This window comes from Zeugodacus cucurbitae, chromosome 5 (assembly GCF_028554725.1).
Source record: "Zeugodacus cucurbitae isolate PBARC_wt_2022May chromosome 5, idZeuCucr1.2, whole genome shotgun sequence".
Lineage (NCBI taxonomy): Eukaryota > Metazoa > Arthropoda > Insecta > Diptera > Tephritidae > Zeugodacus > Zeugodacus cucurbitae.
The window spans coordinates 38,791,073-38,804,754 of NC_071670.1; the positions used below are offsets into that span (position 1 = coordinate 38,791,073).

A 13,682-nucleotide genomic window follows, 5' to 3' on the forward strand; every position below is an offset into this window, starting at 1 on the left:
TAACATTAGGCTGAGCATATAGTGGGACAGAAACAATAAAGCAGAATAAAGAAAACTAAAAAAAAACGATGGAAACTGAAAGATGAAATGGAAAATATATTTTTTGACTGTCTTCATAATTTTTTATGTAAGAACTGATGAAAAAAAAGGAAATAATTTCAAAAAATATTTAAAAAATTTAAAAATTAAACAGAAATATATTAGATGGGTTATGTAAGACCTTTACCACTAATAATTTTAACTACTTAAATTTATTATAAATAATTAATTTGGAAAATCAAAATTAATTTTTTTATAAAAATTTGGCAACTCTGAAAATATATATTATAAATTTTAGTTTCAAAATAAGTAACTAATATCGTAGAAAAATATTTTTTAACTTCCAAACATAAAAAAGAGTAAAAATTGCTCCTCTGTCTTCTTATCGCTCTTTTTGCCGCTCCACTATGTGCTTAGCCTAAGTAGGTACTTGTAGTGTTTTGTTTGTAATCAAATTAGTAATTTAGGAATGTAATGACAAATGCTGTTACTTAAAGTGTGTTGTACTTGAAATGCGTTTTTATGAGTACCGTTAGGTACTTGAATGCATTTTATTGCAATATTGAAGAACAAATAAAGACAACTTTGTAGAATTTTCCAATAAAACACAATAAATAGATTATCAAATATTACATTGAAGATGACTTGATGTTCTGAAATAAGGTTGCCAAAAATTATTAAAAAATAATAATAAAATACTGATATAATTATATGTATTATATGTTAATACTTCATCAAGAAATAAATTTTAATAGGGTTGCCAACTATGTAAAAATTAAAAACAAATCGTAAAAAAAGTTCAACTCCTCTGCTTTTAAAGGAAAAAAAAAAAATTATAAATATTAAAAAAAAAAAACAAAATTAGGCAGGTTGTGTAATTCACTTCCGAGTGAAATTCAAGCAAATTCACTTTCAATCCAATATTTGGTATATTTAATGATCTGAATTTCGATTTTACTTTTCAATTTTCACATTTTTTTTTAATTTTCACTTTCACTCGGATTGCAGAATCCATTTGAATATATATTTATAAGAAGCTTGAAATCTCATAAAATAGAACACATGCTTATTGTTCCTCTAGACAATTCTTCCGCATGTTTTACTCGCTTAGTACATTGACACCGTCTCTCCGCGCATTTAAAGCTTTTAAGCTAAGCAAACAGCTTGCGTAAATTGTAGTAAATATTAACACCAGAGCTTAAGAGCGGCATTAAAATGTTTAAAATGTCGCACCAGACTAGAATTGCCTTAACTTAGCGAAAACCAATTAACTCGATATACCATATTTGGCAAAATAATGTTTCACCTTACTGCATATTTTTAAACTGTTATGCTTTATTAGCCGGTTATAGCAGCGAGGTAAACAAATAAAATAAAATCGCTATGCAAACAATAAAATATCGCACACCCACGCAACAATTACTATTTTAGCGCTCAAAGCGAGATTCCGCCCGCAACCGACTCAACGCGACGTAATTTACAGCAATAAAATTAACTTTGCAGTTAAGAAAGCGACAAAGCGAAATGATCGTTTATTGAGAATACTATGCGGATGAATATGCTTAACGGCTTTTGGTGAAAAATGCGACTTGAAAAAGCAATTAAAAGCGCGTAATTAGTTGTGTCAAATTGATTTGCATATTTCAAGAAATTAATTTTATTTTTATTATCGTGTCTTTTTGTGCACTATTTACTACAGCTTGTAAGGTGCAGAGACATACCCATTAAAGGCGACCATAAATGGACAGGTGACGTTGGAGTATATTATATGGAATTGTGATACTGTAAAAATGTCTATAGTATATAAGTAGGTGAGGCTGCGTAGCGTTGTTTTGTTATTGCTAAGATATCGTACCATCTTTAGAATACAATAGAGTTCATAGCAATATTACCACACAGATATTTGATGGTAAAAATATATGACAAAGGTAAACTATTAACTCTTTAGAGGGAGATAGATTAAAATATATAATATTTATAATACAAAATTTTTTAATTTTAAATATTTTTTTCTAGAGTTGCCATTCAATTATGAAAGAAATGTAGATATATTAATTTTTTTTTTATTTTTGTACTACCAACCCGTTAGACTATAATAAGTTTAGAGTTACTTATGGTGTTGTAAAAATTGCGTGAATAGGGTTGCCACATATCATAAAAATTTTGGAAAAATTATTTTATTTTATTTTCTCAGAAAATAACGATTTCAGTTTTGCAGAAAATGTTTAAATTTTCCATTATAAAATAATAGAAACTAATACAAAATAATTATAGTTAAAAATATAAAAATTTAAATAAAAGAGTTGCCACTATTCCTCACTTTTTTTTAATGAAAACCCATAAGTTATAATTAACGGAGAACAATTAGCTAATTGGAATACCAACTTGCTCTATTATTTTTAATATACTGCTGATATACAAATTAGAGTTGAATTTCTATTTAGAATACACACTTAATATTTGAACAGCTTGCTTCAGCTACAATAAACTAAATTAAAGTGCTTTCAAAGTTGCAATCAGAAGATGAGAATTTAAAATTCAGAAAGCAAATGCACTTATAGACACACACACAAGAGTGTAATTTGCAGGCATACACCTATACAACTCCATATATCCAGGTATAAAGAATGCTTGCATTCTTATTGCCTCGTTGCTGCGCACTTTTCACCGTTTTCTCATTACTTATTGCACTTTACGCAGTTTTAATTATGCATGTCCAGTGCACAGGTGTACGTATGTTGGGGTTTTGTACAAGGTTAGTTATGTAATAAACTTTATTTGAGCATTTTTTTAATTTTAATCGAGTTGAGAAAATTTTTAATTTGCTTTTTATTTTATTTTATTTTATTTTATTTTATTTTATTTTATTTTATTTTATTTTATTTTATTTTATTTTATTTTATTTTATTTTATTTTATTTTATTTTATTTTATTTTATTTTATTTTATTTTATTTTATTTTATTTTATTTTATTTTATTTTATTTTATTTTATTTTATTTTATTTTATTTTATTTTATTTTATTTTATTTTATTTTGTTTTGTTTTGTTTTGTTTTGTTTTATTTTATTTCATTTTAAATTAAAATTTATTTAAAAATTGAAAATAATTTATATAACACTCAAAATAAATCCGTAGAACACTTTTTAAAATGCCACTTGATTGAAAGCAGCAATTTGCATGAAGTTACGTTAACATCTTGCACAAACACACACATATTCACAGTTATATTGCAACGCGTATGCGAAATGCAAGAAAAAATCCACAAAGCACACTTTAAACACCCACTGACCCGGTAATGAACACATTTCTGTATGTGTGCGTGTGTGGCTTCTCACTTCACTGGTATTGGTGTTGCATGCAGCTGCGCTGGCTAAGAACCCAACGGCTGTTGCACAGCAGAAATCAAACAGTGAAGTGTTGCAATTGGTGTTGTTGCTGCTACAACAACACATAGCCCGAATGTCAAAATTGCGCGGTTTTCCAAAATTTTCGCCAGTTTCAACACTTCGTTAGCCCACAACAACACATATGTACTTCAAATTGCAAGTATGTCAAAAATCATGAAATGCCTTTTCACTCTTGTTATCTTTCTTTATTTTTTCAAAAATTATTTTTTTTTATTTGCAATTATTTTTCATAAAAGAATTTCTTAGCAACTAAGTAACACTCACACACTCGCGCACGGCGTTTACCTTCGTTATCGATAGCTGGTATAGAACTGAAGTGAAAAGCACAAGCGACAGACCATGCGGATAGCAATCCCCAAGAAATTTGTTGGAGCTTGCTCTACATACACGCTCGACAGCGAACAGGTTTGGTCGGTTGACGCTCGGTCGAGCTGCATTGGCGCTTTTCTGCTATGTCCGTATGTATAATTTGTTGGTCTGGGAGATTGAAAGTGTGGAACACATTACGAATGTGCAATTATAGTTAAGTTGCAGGGAAGAGGTATTATTGGATTTATAATGTTTACTTCAAACACTTCATTGTATCGGAGATAGGAGGAGGATACTTCTAAACTTTAATATAATCTGATTAAGCGTTACCATAAGCTGGTTAACCTATATATAAACCAGAAAACTTGTTACACAAACTCTGAGCGATGAACTTCTGGATACCACCCCAGAAATGGCCATACTATGTGACATCTATGTGCTGTATTTAAACACAAAGTTAAACCAAGACGTCGAGGAGTAAAGACCCGAGGTCCATACATAATACTACTGCAGAAAAGAAAGTGCCAAAATTCCGGTAAACTACGACAGAAGAAATGTTAAATCCCTAATTTAGTCGAATAATATGAAATTCAAGGTTCCGTTAGTCAAACTTGGAACAGTTTAAATATCTATCGAACAACAAACGAGCGAAGGCCCTTTATAAAACCGATAAGAAAAATAATGGTGAGAGAAAGACAAAGAGAGAATGGGATATAGAAAGAAAGAGAGAGTGATTCTGGTATGACGTCTTCATTCGAAATCGTAAGAATACATATATTCTCTGCAATTTCGCATTGGTGGAATTAGAGAAAAGAAAATGGTCCTTGGTCTACATATATCCAGTAGTTCTTGAAATCACTGAGATCATTCTTGACTTTGACCTAAACCTGACCTAAACATCAGTTTAAAAAGTCGTGGTGGAGAACTCAAACCAGGGAATAATAACTTAAGAACTATGGAACTTCTTTCAGATTTTCTGATAAACCAGAAATGATTTTGCTCATCCTTATTTCATCAATTAGCATATTATCTCCTTAAAATAATATCTAGTCAATCACAACACCAACACTTAGAAGTACCCACAATCCGTCTCTCTTTTTTCCACGCCATCGAAACAGCTGATTGCGGCAAAAGCTCTTCCGCACAGCTGTCGGCACAGCTCGACGTCGAGCATGTTGACTGCGCTGAAATTTCGCGCTCGTCAAACATAACAGGGCAATCAAAGAGGAAAAACACATCAAAGCAATAGAACAACAACAAAATTGTCCGAACAAAAAGCCATGTGCCGAACACCGCCACAGCAGCAACAAAAACAATAACAACAGCGCAAGTGAAGCAGCAACTGGGCCAGTGACTGCAGAAGCACATGGCCAAAAAAGCTTTCATCTGCTTTTCCTTTTCATTCTCATTTTCATTTTCGTTTGCACGCTTTTTCGTCTGTGTGTTTACATATTTGCTTTTTATTTGGCATTGCGGCTGCCGTTGCCACTGCCACCGCTGCTGATGTAGCTGTTCTTGGTGTTTTTGCCAGCAGCAGCAGCATGCCCAGCAAAAGAACCGCAACTGCAAGCTGCGGCAACAATTTAACCGAAATTGAAGATGTTGAGAGCGCATGGATGATGTTGGGGATGCTGTGTGTGCGAATTGGTTACTTTGCTGAAAAAGCTGCTGGCTGGTGAAAGTGATGGTTATGAGTTAAAAAGTTTTCGCAGCAAAGAAATTTATAGTGTCGGATAATTAATTGTGCGTTTGGTCTCGATTGTGGTGAGGAAAACAGATTAGTTTTTCAGTGAAAGTGAAAATATTGAAAATTAATAGTAAAATTTACAGTTGATTGAATAAACATTCGAGTTATATTACTCAATTTAATTTTGTTTTAAAATTCATTTTCATTTAATATCGAAGTTTAGTTAATGATTTGAATTCAAAATGTACATTATGGACATTTATATAAATAAAATAAGATTTTATAAAATAGTAAACTGACTAAAAATATTATTCTTCCTAATAAAATACACTACAAAGAATTGGCTAGCTAGTAGTCGCCTCAGTAGAAGAGTTGAAAAGGTATTGGATTAGAGATAAATTAATCGCCGACACTGATTACTACTTTGAAAGGGCAAATCATTCTACTATAATGTTATCGAATAGTGGATCATCGCCCCAATTGGTTTATCGTACGGAATAGGGACTAGGTTGTATAAAAAAATCGAATTTTCTGTTTTAAATATTTGATTTTGCATTACAATATATTGCTCTCTCTGGAGTATATGTATATAATGTTCGAATAATAATCTAAAAATGGTCAGATAATTCCAGATATTTGATAAGGGACACTCTTTTTTTCATAACAATAGTAATAGTATAGGTCTACAAAGAATGGTAATAACTTTATGAAATATTTTTATAATATAATATTCGGTTGTCAAATATCTACCTTCCGCCTTTTTGTCTTTTGAATTTTTCGGCTATGTATAAAGCACTACAGAGCTCGTATCTGGCAATATACTATACATCTTTGAAATGTCTGGACATAACCCACAAAACGACGCTATGCATGATTAGTTTGGATATTGCGTTCAACAGTTATAGACGTGTAAACATGGAGTTCACTAACGCCAAAATTCACGATATTTTAAAGTTATCCTTCGTTGAAGGCAAATCCGCTAGAGAAACGTTCCGTGATATTAATAGTGTTTTGGCGGATGGTACTCTATCACTTCGAACTGCGGAGGAATGGTTCGACGATTCAGCGCGGGTGAAAACACCACGGATAAGGCAGCCGGCGGAAGACCTGTGACGACGAATACCGATCAAATCATGGAGAACATCGTGTTAGACCGGCATGTGGCATCTCGTGACATCGCCCAATGATAAGAATTAGTCACCAAACCATTTTAAACCATCTACAGTAGACTGGATACACAAAAAAGCTTGATGTTTGGGTGCCGCATGATTTGACGCAAAAAAAAACCTTCTGGACCGAATCAACGCGATATGCTGCTGAAACAGAACGAACTCGACCCATCTTTGAAGCGGATGGTGACTGGCGACGAAAAATTGTTCACATACGGCAATATCAAGCGAAAACGGTCGTGGTCGAAGGCCGGTGAATCGTCCCGAACAGTGGCCAAGCCGGCATTGAAGGCCAGGAAGGTTTTGCTGTGTGTTTGGTGGGATTGGAAGGGAATCATCCACTATTAACTGCTCCCATATGGTCAGACGCTTAATTCTACCATATACTGCGAACAACTGGACCGCATGAAGCAGGCGATCGACCAGAAGCGTCCAGAATTGGCCAACAGGAAGGGTGTAGTGTGCCACCAGGACAACGCCAAACCACACACTTCGTTGATGACTCGTCAGATGCTACAGGAGCTCGAATAGGAGGTTTTATCGCATCCACCATATAGCCCGGACATAGCGCCAATTGATTACCACCTGTTCCTGTCCACGTCGAACGCCTTTGGTGGTGCAAAGTTGTACTCACAAGAGGCTTGTGAAAAGTGGCTGTCCGAATTCTTCGCAAATAAGGAGTGTGACTTCTACAAGTGGGGGTATTATGAAGTGGCCGTCTAGATGTAAACAGATTACTGAACGAAATGGCGCATATTTGAACTAAATCCGATCGCTGTAACACTTTTTATGAAGCTTTCAATAAAGAGCCAAAATGCGGAAGGGAGATATTTGACAATATAAATCAAATAAATAAATTTTTAATATTTTTTTCATCGTCGAAATACTTTTTAAATATATTGGAATATATTATATTATATTACAAAATATTGTGCATATTTTAAAAAAAAATGTGTTTTCTTAAAAAATATATTTTTTGAAGTTCTTATTAGGTCTACAACTAATATTTTAAAGTTTTCATTTGCAAATTCTTCTTTACTGCTTTTATTATATATATTTTTACGCTTAGTCTATTTTTAATATTTCCTAATGCAAAAATAGAACAATCTTCCCACCCAAAATTTCAACAATAACTGCATGTAATCTTGCATAAACACAATCTCGCATATTACAAAGCAGTTTATTGTTTGTTTGAGCGAAGGAAATAAACAACAAACAAATATATGCTTCGCCACATGAGATTCCTAGTAATGTACAACGGAAGCGGATATACGCTATGCACTGACACGAACTCGACAGCTAAACACTGCTAGTGAGCGCGCCAGCGATGGCCAGTACATCATAAACACAGAACTGCTGGGTCATCCTGTTCGGTAGCGCAAAATGGATGGATACATATGTGTGTGTATGTATGAATTTATATAAGCGAGAAGCAACAAAAACGCAATAGCTGCAATCATGCATGCTTCAGCTGGTGTGCTTATGTCAAACTCAAACAAATGCGAGGACAAACATACGCAAAAGCACGTGAGCGGGGTTTTTATTATACAAATATATATGTGTGTGGGTGTGTATTTATCTGTATAAAGCTTTATATGTGTCTGTTTGTCTGTTTGTCTGTGTGACAGTCCAAACTACAAAGTTGTTGCTGTTACTGCAATAAAAACTTATGCGAGCGAGCAGCAACAGCACTTTCGGTCACTTCAGCCTCAAGAGGTGTGTGCGAAGCCATAACTGCAAGTGTATTTGTAAGTAGTATGTGTGTGTATGTGTCCATGTGTGCTTACGCTAAGCTTAAAATGGCCACATGACACACACGACCAAACTGCGCTTTCGGCCAGCAGGCATAAAAAAAACTTTGTTGCTGTTGCACTCAAAGTTATATAAGAGTTTTAACGCATGAATTTCGCAGGCATAGGCGAGTGTGTGTGTGTGTTTGTGTGTTTTTGTGTCTCTATATGGCTATGTATGGGTGGGTGCGTGCTTTTATTGCTGTGTTACAAGCAAGTTGTTGAGCGAGTTGCAATTTTAGTGGCACTTAAAAATTCGTAAATGCGCAGCGCATGCCAAGAGCAGTAGCACTAACAACTATAACAGTAAAAACAACAACAACAACAACAAAAATGTTACAACACAAAGAAGAAGCTGCAGTTGTAGTCTGTCGTGGGAATTAGCATATGAAAAATTCATAAACACGATTTAATTTCTACTAAAGGTTCACCCCCTTGCAGCGGAAGTGCCGCGACTCAGCTGTTGTCTCGCTGGCATTGCATTTGTGCGCTGCGAGTGCACTCAGGGAATGACTACTGAGCATTCAAATATTTTTATTTATTTATAAAAAAGTTATAAAAAATTAATTTTTCTCTTTTTCAAACGGTCACTCTGATTTTTATTCTACTAGTTGCTCATACAACACAGGCCAACTGCTGGCCATCAAATGTCACTGCGAGCACTGCTCAATGCGATAATCGAATTAAGGTGAATAATTTTGGCTTTTTCGCGAGAATAAATATTTTTCAAGTGCATTAATTTGACGTATTGGCATGTAGACACTCAGAGAAATAAAAATATATTTGCATATTTAGCAACATTTACGCTTAACATGGCACATCTGTGCAAAGTGACATGCAACCAATTGTCGAAATGAAGCAAGGCATATGTTCGGAACTATTTTTAGCTATATTTATATACATATATACATTCAAACATACGAAAATACATATATATATTTACACTCGTGTGCTTACTTCATTATTCAATGTACATAGGTATTCAATATAGGCGAAGGTTGTTTGGTATCAATTTTAGCTTGTTTATTAGAGCATTTAAGTTTTGACGCTATTTCGTGCGTTCGACTATTTTGAAAAGTGTAAAAAAATATGCTCAAAATTATTTCGATTTATTTACGCAAATTGATTTCGTATTTTGAAAATATTTCCATATTTTGTGTAAGACAATATGCCAAGCGTTTTTGCGAAATTTTTATACCAGAGGCAAATTCCACTTGTACTATGGATGAGGCATAAATTGGAAAATCACAAATGATTTAAATGTAATTTTATAATAGAAAATTTAGTACGTGGTTAATAAATAATAAAATAACCAGGATTTTGATGAAACGACAATGAAACATAACATGTTTATGCAAACAGATTTCAATACATATGAATAGTATGGTTGTTGACTCAGGAACTGACGAAAAAATATGAGAACAGTTTTGGCCACTTTTCAACGAGACTTCGCAACATGTTTTAATGTGAACAAAAGACTTAATTGTATACAATATAAATCCATAGATGCCTGATTTCAAGAAAAAGTGTGTTAACCCAATCCGAATCTTCAGATTTTACTCTTTTCTTTGTTGCGATACTCGAAAAGATAAATTATCGGACCATTGTCGAACTCAAGGCAAATAACGATTGACAGGTAATGATTTTAAAAAATAATATATATATATGGGAATATTTTTTCGATCTTTCGAACTCGACTATCGAATTGGAGGAGAATTGCTTAAGGGGTTACATGGGTTTCGTGGGTTCAGAAATTAATTTATTTTTATTTTTTGTCTTATTAATTTCTACAACATCAAGAATATTATCCAAAATTTTCACGTCGATCCGAATAATAGTTTCGGAGATACAGCCTCCTACAGTGTGCGCTCCAAGTCTGATATTATTGTTACTCAAAACGTTAAATGAGTTTTTCTCGGAACCTTGTTTTCAGTCAGTCAGTTGTCAAATGTTCTCGAAAACTACTCAACCGATCTTGATGGAATTTTGCACAGGTGTTCGAGACACAATTTACTCTTTTTTTTTTTTGAAAAAAAATGTCAAAATTCCAATTTCTACTTTTTTTGTCTTTTCTTCATTCAAGCACGAGTTTATGGTCTTAACTAAAACACTTTTTTTGTTTTCATTTTGGATGATCTTGTCAAGAGTTATGCTGACAACGAGGATGCACCTTTTTCCAAGGGGTCACCGGAAATTACGTCATAATGGGCAAGTTTTAATTTTTTTTTTGAAAATTTCAAAAATTATTTTTCAAATATGTATCTATAAGACAAAAAAAATTTTGACTTAAATGAATAATTTTTTACTTAAAAAAAAAATAAATTGAAAATAGGCCTTTTTTACCCGACAAAACCTAAAATTAATATTTATGACAGCTTTCCGAGCTAAAACTAATATCATATACGATAGTTAACCAAGTTTTAGTCCTTTGGACGTACTTTCCTCACCTTATCTTGAGCTCAAACCACATCCTAAGCCTAACCTATCTTAAGCTAAATTGCCTGCTCTATGAAGTAATTAAAAAAATCGGTCAAATATTGTATGTTCGCTGGTTAAGTTGCTTAGTAAATTATTTATTTAAAACAAAAAAAACTTTAACTTCGGCTGCACCGAAGCTAGAAGATATGTAGTAAAATGCGGAAGTTTTCCATAGAATCCCTTGATTCCGATCGTTCAGTTTGTATGGCAGCTATATGATATAGTGGTCCTATATGTGCAGTTCCGACAAATGAGTAGCTTCTTAAAGAGAAAATCACATCTGCAAAATTTCAAAATGATATCTTAAAAACTGAAGGACCAGTTTGTATATATACAGATAGACGAACGGACGGACAGACAGACGGACATGGCTAAATCGACTCAGTTCAACATACTGATCATTTATATGTATACTTTATATGGACTCCGACGCTTCCTTCTGGGTGTTACAAACTTCGTGACAAAGTTCCTGTTCAGAGTATAAAAATATTACCTATGCATAAGCACAAGAGACCAAGTATACACTGTCATTTTGGGAAATATTTCGAATTTCGAGAAGGCGAATTTTTAAAATATCAGTTAAAAGTTTTCAAAATGTAAAAAATGTATAATCAATAGTACATTTTTTCTTCGATAAGAAGTAACTACTAGATACTCTAGGGTTAATATTTATTTCTTTTTAATAAGAACTTTACAAAATAATGTTGTCTCAAGTCCCATTACCATTGGAAATCTGAACAACGAACTTTCAAATGTACCTTAGTAACTTACAGAAATCACATGTTGATTGAACATTCAACAAATGATATGATTCTGTTTATGTTGTCAAAGCCTCCGAGAGGTTGATATTAATACGTGATATAAGCAGGGAACAAATAGAAAACATGGCGAACGCAATGAAATAACCTGAGTTATCCGAATTATCATAATAAAAAAATATTTCGAAAAATTTTAGAACATATTTGAGGAAGTTGGAAAGAAGAAACATTATTGTTATCTTTTCTTTGAAGATAAAGATTTTCCATAAAAAAATAAAAAAATCCATAACAACTCCAGAAATGTATTTCTACTCTTATTCTACCAAAAACATAAATACTTTATGTGCATTTCATTATTAAAACCATTTGAAACTATCTTCGCAGCAGTAACTAAGCCAAATTAATTTTAGCCTTAGTGAAGTTACGCATACGACCCGACGCACCACAATATCCAATATCAATATCAAAAGCAATGCATGCAAGAAGCCAATGAATTCAAGCCAATAAACAAAAATCAATATGCTATAAAAACAACAACGCAGCGAATGCGTGAAGAAATGCTACGCATTTTAATGGAACTGCTTGATTTAGTGCAGCCCCAAATTAATACACTTTATAGCGCACAAAATGAGCTTAATTTGCTATTCCCACTACTAACGGTTTTTCATTGTTAAAATAGAAGAATATACGAAAGTAGAGAAGAAGAAGAAAGAAATCACAAAAAAACTTTGCATGCTTCGCAAAAGTTGACCTTAAATTGCCTATGCCACACAATGGCGGCCACTTCCCCCTCTCCAACACAGCATAATGGGCACTCTGAAGTGACTTTACCTTTGGTCACGTAATCTGACAGCTCACACAACACATACACACACACAAACATCATATAACGTTATTGGTATGCAAAAGAGCGGCCGAAAAGAAACATCGCGGCTGGTCAAGTGTGAAATCGATGCATCACTTTGCTGCCCTCAATCACTCACTCAACGGTTTGCCTGCGTTTATGAGTGAGTGAGTCGAAGTGTGTGCGTGTGTTTGTTTGTGTTTGTGTAAGTAAGTGTCGGGAAACACGCTCGTTGACTTGCTAAACGTGCTGTTACAGCGCACATTTTATGATACCTGTCTGACAAGGCGTCATTTCACTTGTCGTCGTCTTCACTATGCTTCTTCTGCTTGTGTGTGTGTGTGTGACTGAGTTAGAGTGTTTATGCACGGTCATGCATCATCTTGCTGGCGGGAGTGTTGATGTGGGTAAGGCAAATCAGAATAATAAAAGTGCGTATAAAATTTAAATTGAATATGTGGAGTGTCGCATTGTGACGCGGCGGCATAGAAAATGCGAAATATTTTATGTAAATTAAGGTCGGGGAAATCTGTTTAAATTTACTGAATTTGAATGTTCGGTAATAGAATTTCGCAGGTGTGTGTTCAAGGTTTGGTTGAGTTACTGTATTATCGTGACTAAGCTGATATAATTTCGGTAGAGAGTAGAGAACCATTGAATAAAATAAAATAAAATAAAATAAAATAAAATAAAATAAAATAAAATAAAATAAAATAAAACTTACTTGAAACATATGTCAAATCAAATCAAATCAAATCAAATCAAATCAAATCAAATCAAATCAAATCAAATCAAATCAAATCAAATCAAATCAAATCAAATCAAATCAAATCAAATCAAATCAAATCAAATCAAATCAAATCAAATCAAATCAAATCAAATCAAATCAAATCAAATCAAATCAAATCAAATCAAATCAAATCAAATCAAATCAAATCAAATCAAATCAAATCAAATCAAATCAAATCAAATCAAATCAAATCAAATCAAATCAAATCAAATCAAATCAAATCAAATCAAATCAAATCAAATCAAATCAAATCAAATCAAATCAAATCAAATCAAATCAAATCAAATCAAATCAAATCAAATCAAATCAAATCAAATCAAATCAAATCAAATCAAATCAAATCAAATCAAATCAAATCAAATCAAATCAAATCAAATCAAATCAAATCAAATCAAATCAAATCAAATCAA

General features: G+C 33.1%; 1 protein-coding gene across 6 annotated transcripts in view; it reads right to left on the reverse strand.

The window, feature by feature from the left end:
- LOC105212007 (cAMP-specific 3',5'-cyclic phosphodiesterase) overlaps positions 1 to 13,682 on the reverse strand; it is a 332,058-nt gene that overhangs the window by 283,891 nt on the left and 34,485 nt on the right. The window contains exon 1 of one of the 6 annotated variants that reach the window (XM_054232132.1): positions 3,712 to 3,750. The exons of the other annotated variants lie outside the window; for them this stretch is intronic. The gene's annotated coding sequence lies outside the window, so the exon portion shown is untranslated. Of the gene's footprint in view, positions 1 to 3,711; positions 3,751 to 13,682 lie in introns of those variants that run through there. 6 annotated transcript variants of the gene reach the window in all.